General features: G+C 42.8%; 1 protein-coding gene across 1 annotated transcript in view; it reads left to right on the top strand.

The window, feature by feature from the left end:
• The window catches only part of LOC107727261 (rho GTPase-activating protein 26-like), a 57,017-nt gene that overhangs the window by 47,567 nt on the left and 8,885 nt on the right, over positions 1 to 565 (top strand). The gene's annotated exons all lie outside the window — the stretch shown is intronic.

Consider the following 565-nt stretch of genomic DNA (forward strand, 5'->3'; position numbering starts at 1 on the left):
CAAAGTAAGGGGAAATCAGAAATGGCCCGAATGGGCATTAAAGGGTTAGTTCACCCAAAAATGAAAATTAGGCTGCATTTTACGCACCCCCGAGGCATCCTAGGTGTACATGACTTTCTTCTTTCAGACGAATCCAGTCGGGAGTTATATTAAAAGTTGTCTTTGATCTTTCAAGCTGTTTAATGCCACTCAGTGGGTGTTGCATGCATCAGTCCAAAAGCACTTAATTAAAATGCGCCCATCCATTATAAAAAAAGTGTCTCACACGGCTCCGCGGGGTGAACAAAGGTCTTCTGTAGCGAATCGATGCGTTTTTGTAAGAAAAATATCCATATTCAAAATGTAATAATCACTTTAATGTAGCTTGCGCTCACTGTTGTACACAGAAGCAGTTCCGGGCGGATGACGTATGGAGGTCAGCGTTGCGCATGCGCCGGTGAGTCTCGTGAAAACCAACGTTTGTTTACAGGAGCAAAGGAAGCAAAGTTTCCTTAATTTAGCAAAGGAAAACCAGTCTCCTCCTGGCTTATATCGAAATCCTCCGACATTCTTCTTTACAAATCCT

The sequence above is a fragment of the Sinocyclocheilus rhinocerous genome, unplaced genomic scaffold (assembly GCF_001515625.1).
Source record: "Sinocyclocheilus rhinocerous isolate Xijiao unplaced genomic scaffold, SAMN03320098_v1.1 scaffold95, whole genome shotgun sequence".
NCBI lineage: Eukaryota > Metazoa > Chordata > Actinopteri > Cypriniformes > Cyprinidae > Sinocyclocheilus > Sinocyclocheilus rhinocerous.